General features: G+C 45.5%; 1 protein-coding gene across 3 annotated transcripts in view; it reads left to right on the top strand.

The window, feature by feature from the left end:
- The first annotated feature begins 6,920 nt into the window (after positions 1-6,920).
- The window catches only part of NDRG3 (NDRG family member 3), a 60,135-nt gene continuing 58,963 nt past the window's right edge, over positions 6,921-8,092 (top strand). For all 3 annotated transcript variants that reach the window (XM_052650704.1, XM_052650705.1, XM_052650703.1), the window contains exon 1: positions 6,921-6,965. The gene's annotated coding sequence lies outside the window, so the exon portion shown is untranslated. The remainder of the gene's footprint in view (positions 6,966-8,092) is intronic.

Below are 8,092 nucleotides of genomic sequence, written 5' to 3'. Positions count from 1 at the left end.
TTTGTGGTTGTATTGGTTCTTCCTTTGCGGCATGTGGGTTCCAGAGCACATGGACGTATAGTTGTGGCATGCAGTCCACGTGGCATCTGGGATCCTAGTTCCCTAGTCAGGGATCAATCCAAAGTCTCTTGCATTGGAAAGTGGATTCTTAACCACTGGGCCACCAGGGAAGTCCTTAGTGTTTTGGAAGTTTTGTTTATAAGAATTAAGTGTGTTTGTATCTCCAATAACCATACAAAATAGAGCACAGAAAAAGAATAAGATCTGAGCATTCTATATACATACACACCACAACTTGAGATTGCCTCTTTTTTTTTTTTTTCATTATAGTTGAACTCAGGCATGGAGGGCCTTAATAATCCAACCAAGAACATCAAGATAGGAGTGGAGTGTCAACTAGAACCCATGTAGCATTCAGGAAATGTTAACTAACACAATAATTAGTAAAAGGCTGTGCCCAGGTACTAGTTTTTTCTCCCCCCAAGTTTGGTTCAGGAATTGTACTTGGCGAATGCTACAGATAGTTGGAGCCTTAGAGATGTTTGGTAATATTCTTCCTTTTGCCCTACTTTAGTTAACAAGTATCTTGCTTTTAATCAGTGATATTTAGTACTAGGGAAATAATAGGTCATATTATAAACTCTTTCAAGGAAGGGGATATATTGTGTACATTTTGATTGCTTAATGTAATCGTCTGGGAAAATCTACTCAGGTTGCACTCAGAGGAAATGGTGTGACTGGTGGTTGTAGTAGAGGTGATCCAATGGAGGGCTGGGAATTAGGAGCCCTGTTTTAGATTTTAGTTTTGGGTATTTTTTTTTTTTAATTTTGTTTTGAGTATAGTGGATTTACAATGTTATGTTAGTTTCTGCAACACAGCACAGTGAATCAGATATATATATGTATATATGTGTGTATACACACACACACAAACACATACTCTTTCTTAGGTTCTTTGCTCATATAGGTCATTACATAGTATTGAAGAGTTCCCTGTGCTATATCTAGTTCTTAAGTTACTGGTTCATTCACCAAAAATTGACTAAGCCTGTTCCTGATGCCAGGCACAGTGCTCGGTGCCATGTGACCTTGGGTACCACTCTAGGCCCATGTCAAAGGAGGAGGCCTTGCCGTGTAGAGAGGTCTTAGGGGCTCCATAAGGATGTAACTCAGCAGAAGGGCAGAAGCCAGCCAGACACAGCTCTCAATACCCCTCCCTCTGAGCAGTTCTGGTTAAAGGTTCTCCAAGGAGACTCCGAAGCAAGACAACTACAGTACTTTCCTCTTAACTGAGGGATAATATGTTCCAGGACCCCAGTGGATGCTTGAAACTGCAGATAGTATGCCCTGTAATTGCAAAGTTTTTTCCTATATTTACTCACCTACAATAAAGTTTAACTTATAAATTAGGCACATTAAGAGATTAACAACAACAATAATAAAATAGAGCAATTGTAACCATATACTGTAATAAAACTTGGGTAAATGTGGTCTCACTCTCAAGATATTGTATTGTCTTGTACTTACCTTCCTCAGAGATGATGTGAGATGATATAGTGCCTATGTGATTTAGTGAGGCATTGTGACATAGCTTTAGGCTACTATTGACTTTCTAACTGTACATCAGGAGGAGGATCATTGAGACATTACAGTGTCCATGGTTGGATGTCTGAGTAGATGATTTTGGGGATCCACAAGATATAGTTGAAGGTGGTTTTGCTGAAAGCTTTTGGGAAAACATTGTAATTGGAGTTGTCTCTTTAACTCATTGAAGTGTTGCTGCAGCAATTGTAATCCTTTGGTGATCGTGAGTAGTTGCTATGATGCTTCTTTTCATCTGAGGGTCATATTCCATATATTTGAAATTGTGAAATTCGAAACATTTTGGCAAATTTCAATAGTGTCCACATTGCTGATTCTGCTTCAGTTGCTTTGCCTTCCTCTTTCTCAGTAGATGGCTCCACAAGTTTGTCCAATAACTCCATTGTTAAGACTTCTCAGTGCCCTTCAATATGGTCTTCCACTTTCTCATCAAGCGCGTTGGCAGATCCTCTGGCATCAACTTGTCTTGCTATGTGAATGAGTTTCCTAACTTCTCCATCGAACCTCAGTAACCTTTAAAATCATTCATGACTTCATAAGTTCTTCCAGCAGGCATTAAGAGTGTGGTTTTAATTCACTTACTGCATCTCTGATGAACATTATTCATTGGCGATAGTAATGATTTCAAGCACTGCATTGTGTCCAGATTAAAATCTGCATTAATTGCTGACCATATGTCGTCAGATATTGGGCAGGTGTACGTGGCCTTGACCAACTGATGGCTTGTCAAGTGGCTGAAGCATTGAGGTTGTATTTGGAGATAAAAATACAACTTTGACATTTACAAAGCAAACAGATTCAGGATGACCAGGTACATTGTCTATTAGTAATAGGATTTTAAATTCCAGCCTTTCCTTTTCCAAATATTTTTCATTTCTGGAATGAACCATTGGTAGAATCATTCCATAAACAAGATAGCTGTCAGCTGGATTATGTTGTCAGAATACAAGCAGATAATTCTTGGTTTTGTTTTTGAAAACCTGTTGGGTCTTTGTATACAACTCCTGCCTTCAACATACGCTCTGTAGCATTGCCAGTAATACCAGAGTTAATCTGCTTTTCCAAATTTTATGATCTAGTGCTTCCTTTGTACTTTTATGACGGTAGATTTGTTGCAAGTTCTTGTGCCTGACACACAATGAGGCCAAACAAACTCAAACACGAGCTTGGAGCAGAGAAAGATTTATCAAAAGGGCCAAGCAAGGAGAATGGGTGGCTCAGGATTAAAAAAGAGCTTCCCGGATGGCGTTTGGTTCTGTTGGGACTCTTCTTCCAGAAGAGCCCAGTTTCATCACATGAAGACTTGCTTTGGATGGTATCCCTTCCTTCCTCTTCAATCAAATTCTTGACCTCTGATGGAAATGTGGCAACAGCTTCTGAAGCCAAATCTGGCCTCTACCCTGACACCAAATTAATTCTCAGGGACAGGTTTTGGTGAAATAGGAAAGAATAGCTCTATTGCTTTACCAGGCAAAGGGGATCAGTGGGCTAATGACCTCAAAACGGTGTGTCCCAACCTGGAGCAGGTAGTAAGAAGTTTCATAGTAATGATTCAAAGAGGACGTGATCAACTAACTGATGGATAATCTTCTGATTAGTTGGTAGTGAAGTGGAAGTCAACATCATCAACCTGGTTCCAACTGGTCTGGGATTTCTCCCATCTGGTGGGGGTTTCTGCAAAATAGCTCAAAAGATACTGAGACCTGCCCCAAGGCTGCTCTATTGTTTCTCTTGACTGTTCCTCACTTCTGCATCCCCTCCCTTCTCTAATTGTTGTTTAGTCATTGAGTTGTGTCCAGCTGTTTGCAACCCCATGGACGGCAGTGTGCCAGGCTTCCCTGTCCATCACCATTCCCGGAGCTTGCTCAAGCTCATGTCCATAGAGTCAGTGATGCCATCCAACCATCTCGTTCTCTGTTGTCCCCTTCTCCTCGTGCCTTCAGTCTTTCCCAGCATCAGGGTTTTTCCCAGTGAGTCAGCTCTTTGCATCAGGTAGCCAAAGCATTGGAGCTTCAGCTTCAGCAGCAGTCCTTCCAATGAATATTCAGGATTGATTTTCTTTAGGACTGATTGGTTGGATCTTGCAGTCCAAGATGGAGAAGTTGGAGAAGAGTTCTCCAACACCACAGTTCAAAAGCATCAATCTTTCAGCACTCAGCCTTCTTTATGGGTCCAACTCCTACATCAGTACATGACTACTGGAAAAATCATAGCTTTGACTATATGGACCTTTGTCTCTAATTAGCAACAGTTTGAACGTGCCTTCTGAGAGTTGGACTGTGAAGAAGGCTGAGTGCTGAAGAATTGATGCTTTTGAACTGTGGTGTTGGAGAAGACTCTTGAGAGTCCCTTGGACTGCAAGGAGATCCAACCAGTCCATTCTGAAGGAGATCAGCCCTGGGATTTCTTTGGAAGGAATGATGCTAAAGCTGAAACTCCAGTACTTGGGCTTCCTCATGTGCAGAGTTGACTCATTGGAAAAGACTCTGATGCTGGGAGGGATTGGGGGCAGGAGGAGAAGGGGACAACAGAGGATGAGATGGCTGGATGGCATCACTGACTCGATGGACGTGAATCTGAGTGAACTCTGGTAGTTGGTGATGGACAGGGAGGCCTGGCGTGCTGTGATTCATGGAGTTGCAAACAGTCGGACACGACTGAGCGACTGAACTGAACTGAACCTGCCTTTGCAACTCAGGGAAGGTCATGGAATGAATGAGGCCTATTTCCTGTAATCATGAAATGGGAGGGGGGATTCCCTGGTGGTCCATGGTTAGGACTCGGTGGTCTCATGCCAGGTCTGCTGGGTTCATTTCCTGGTTGGGGAACTAAGATCTCTGGATCCCAGCAAGCTGTGTGGTGCACCCAAAACAACAACAACAAAGAAATGTGGGACAAAGAAAGGCTTTTGTTCCCAGGAACCCCCCACAGGGTCCTGATTGGTATCATTTTTTCATTGGCAGACACAGTCTCCCCAGTAAATTTTCTACTTTCCAGTCCAAACTATTGCTGAATCTGTTTGACCTTCCCTTATGTCAGTATCAGTTGCTCAGTTGTGTCCAGGTCTTTGTGATCCCACGGACCATAGCCCGCCAGGCTCCTCTCTCCATGGAGTTCACCAGGCGAGAATAGTGGATAGCCATTCCCTTCTCCTGGTGATCTTCCTGACCTAGAGGTCACACCCAGGTCTCTTGCATTGCAGGCAGATTTTTTACCATCTGAGCCACCAGGGAAGCTCCCAACCATCCCTTATTTTCAGTAAATGGCTTGGTGTCACTCTTCAGGGGATCCCTTGCTGAAGTCTTTGTAATGACTTGGAACCAAGCAGGGGCCACTGGGGCCCTCCTGCATACAAAAGCCCTTCAACGTCCCATTTCTTGTCTGTAGAAAGAGGCTTTGGTCTCCCAGGCCTCTTGAGTTTCAAGGAGCAATGCGGAAAGAAAAGAAAAGCAACCAGGAAACAATCGTTCAGTGATAAAGAGTCCTTGTTCCTCCTTAAGGGATATACAGAACCATCTGAGTTGCTATAAATAAACTAAGACCTACCCTCTACCCCAGCCCCACCCAGGTGGAAGATGGTGATTGCATGAGGACAGCAGTATACCCCAGACTGACTGGAACCACCAAGTTGAAACATCACCCTGTTACCTTACCACCAATCAATCAGAAGAAAGTTATGCATCCTGCAGCCCTCACCCCCAAATTTGCCTTTAAAATTCCTTCCCTGAAAGCCATGGGGGAGTTTGGGTCTTTTGAGCCCAGGTTGATTGATCCTTGCTTAGCCCTGTAATCAACGTTTCTCTGCTCCAAAGTCCAACATTTTTGGTTTGTTTGGCCTCACTGACAGTGGGACACATGAACTTCAGTTTAACAATAGATTCAGTGTTTTCTGGGGCAACACATCAATCAAAATATGTATTTTGTTTGTGTCTTTCATAAATTTAATGCCTTTTCATTAAAAAAAGTTTATATTGAAGTATAGTTTATTACTATAAAAGCAAAGCCATCATTTTGCTGACAAAGGTCCGTAGAGTCCAAGCTACAGTTTTTCCAGTAGTCATGTATGGATGTGAGAGTTGGACCATGAAGAAGGCTGAGCGTGGAATAACTGATACCTTGGAATTGTGGTGCTGGAGAAGACTTTTGAGAGTCCCTTGGACTGCAAGGAGATCCAACCAGTCAATCCTAAGGGAAATCAACCCTGAATATTCACTGGAAGGACTGGTGCTGAAGCTGATGCTCTAGTACTCTGGCCACCTGATGTGAAGAGTCGACTCACTGGGAAAGATCCTGATCCTGGGAAAGATAGAAGGCAAAAGAAGAGGGTGGCACAGAATGAGATGGCTAGATATTATCACTGACTCAATGGATGTGAATTTGAGCAAACCCCATAAGATAGTGAAGGACAGGGAAACATGGTATGCTGCAGCCCATGGGGTTACAAGAGTTGTAGACTTAGGAACTGAACAACAAGGAGTAGTTTATTAACAAGGCTGTGATAGTTTCAGGTGTATTTCATTCTTAACTAAGCACCTTTTATGCACTGTGGCCCTAACTTAAGCAGTTTGAAGTGTGACCTAAAAGCAAAATTTTTTTTTTCCTGCAATTTTACAGAAAATTCAATTAAAAAAAAATTTATTTAGCTGCACCAGGTCTTGGTTGCAACACATGCAATCTAATTCACCAACCAGGGATCAAACTCAGGACCTTTGCGTTGAGAGTTCAGAGTCTTAGCCGCTGGACCACCAGGGAAGTCCCTGACAGAAAACTCATTCTTACCATAGAGCTTAGCAACCTCAGCATACCTGTTTTTTTCTTACTAATTTGAGAACTTTCACCCTTTGTGGCTTCTCTGGCTTCTCCACATCACTAGCAATACCACTTTTGGACTTTGGGGCCATTATCAAGCAAAGTAAGGGTTACTTGAAACAAACACTTCCGTATCCAGACAATCGATCTGATGACAGACTAGAAGACTAAAGGGGCAAGCAGCATATACCGCGTGGGTATGCTGGACAAAGGACTGATTCACTTCCCGTGGTGGGAGGGAGCAAAACCAGAGATTTCAACACACTACTCAGAACAGCACAGGAAATAAAAACGTATGAATTGTTTATTTTCCATTCAATACTTTAAGACTAGAGCTAGCCAAGGGAAGCTAAAACCACAAACAATAGGAGAAAAATCATTGTATGCCGAAGATGGCGCCAACTCAACCATCATCTCCATAGTTCCCCAGCGGGGAAAGCACAGTGCGCATGCGCTGCCTGGCGTCCTCAGCGCGCCTGCGCGGGCGCAGAGCCTTCCCCGCCCCACTCCTGCCGCCGCCGGTGCTGCGCTGACGGCGGTTGCCCGAGCTTCAGGTGAGTGTGAGCGCCTCAGCCTGGTTGGCTGTGGGCGCGCCGTGCCGCCTGTGGGGTCGTCGTTCCCTTTTCCTTCTCCTTCCCTGCCTCATCACCCCAGCGCGCCGGGGCTTGGGTGAGCGCTGCCAGCCTCCTCCAAGTGTTCGGGCGCCCTCCGCCCTCGTCGCCTGGGGACCCGGAGCAGCCCGTCCTCTTTCGGCCGCTACTCACCTGGGCGGCGGGGCTCACGGCGAACCCGCTGGCGACGGCGTGCAGGCGGCAGCGGCCGAGCCTCTGGGTGCCCAGCACCTCAGCCTCGGACCCTCCGCAGGCGCGACCCCGTTTCCCGCTTCTGCTCTGCAGTCGGCGGAGCTCGGTGGGCCTCGGTGTCGGACATTCGTCTGCTCCGTCTGCCCGGGAGCCGGGTAGGCGGGTGGGGAACCTGGAAGATGCGCCAAGAGCTCGCCTTGCACCCGTGGGGTCCTGGTGCGGTCAGGAGTACCCTCTGGCTGTACCCCGCGGCTACCATGCTAGGGAGCAGCTTCTTAGCCCCTGGTTACAGATGAGGAAACTGAGGCACCGAGCGGTGAGGCTCCCTGCCCAAGGTCACGCGCCAGACGAGAGGCTGGAGTGGCTCTGGAACTCAGGGTCGGGGGCTCTCAAGCTAGTGCGGTTTTGTTCCTTTGGAAAAAATCTGAAATACACTCGCATCTCCGGAGATTCTTCAACGTCATAAAAGTAGGCTGCAAAAACGGCATTTTCTTGTTGATGAAGTACAATTGAGGTGTTAACTGTAATAATGTAATAGCATTGTTCTTAAGAGCTCACGTTCACCCAGCACTTGCCAGTGTGCCAGGGATCTTCGTAAACATTTTAAGATTATCTCAGTACCTCAGCGCTTCGCCATCAGATGCGTCCTCTTTCCTTTTCATGCAGCTTTTTTCCTGCAGAGCTGGCCTCTCTGTCAGGTAAACTGGGAGCCTCCCGGTTTAGGAGCAGGGACGGTGGCTTACTGGCAAAACAGAGGTAAGCCTTGTCTTGGGTCCAGATTTTGCCCCCAGAGGATATTATTACCCTTCCTTTTCTGGCTGCCAGGAGGTCAAGACTGATAGAGCTGGGCTGGTTGGATTTGGAGGTGAACGAACAAA

The sequence above is a fragment of the Budorcas taxicolor genome, chromosome 13, assembly GCF_023091745.1.
Source record: "Budorcas taxicolor isolate Tak-1 chromosome 13, Takin1.1, whole genome shotgun sequence".
Classification (NCBI taxonomy): Eukaryota; Metazoa; Chordata; class Mammalia; order Artiodactyla; family Bovidae; genus Budorcas; species Budorcas taxicolor.
Note: the sequence above shows the minus strand (reverse complement) of the source record. Positions and strands in the feature narration are given on the sequence as shown.